A 621-nucleotide genomic window follows, 5' to 3' on the forward strand; every position below is an offset into this window, starting at 1 on the left:
TTATGTGGCATTGACGTTTAGAACATCACTCTGAATGTGGCCCCTCATCCCGCATCCATAGCACACGAGTAACTCCAAGTAGCAAACCCCTGAATGCATCTTCCTGCACTTGGGGTACGGGGACCTCTGCTGCTGCTGGGATCTCTCTCCTGACCGACCCCGCTGATAGGATCCTCTGTTGCCCTGACTGGGCCTGAAATGACTCCACTGCTGTTGTTGGCTGGTTCCTGATGGCAGTGCACTAGCTAAAGACTGTGCAACAGACTGGGACGACCCTGATGTTCCTCCCCGAAAAGCTAACCTTCCCCCACCTAGTGACTCACCCATGTTGCCCGCAGACCGGGTCTTTCTGTTACCCTCTCTCTCCATTCTGTTTTCCAGTTTACGGTTCTCTGTGGCCTGAGCAAACGCCACCATCTTCCAATAATTCATGTCAGAATTTAATGCAGCTGTAGAAGCCTCATTAATAGTTAAAGGACTGAGGCCTTGCACAAATCGGTGCACCCTAGCCTCCATTGTGGGCAACATGTGAATAGCATACTTGGACAAGTGGCAAACGTCCATACTGGTACTACACACACTTCTGCTACCCTGTTTCAGATTTTTGAAACTCGCTGCACG

The sequence above is a fragment of the Nicotiana attenuata genome, unplaced genomic scaffold, assembly GCF_001879085.1.
Source record: "Nicotiana attenuata strain UT unplaced genomic scaffold, NIATTr2, whole genome shotgun sequence".
NCBI classification, from domain to species: domain Eukaryota; kingdom Viridiplantae; phylum Streptophyta; class Magnoliopsida; order Solanales; family Solanaceae; genus Nicotiana; species Nicotiana attenuata.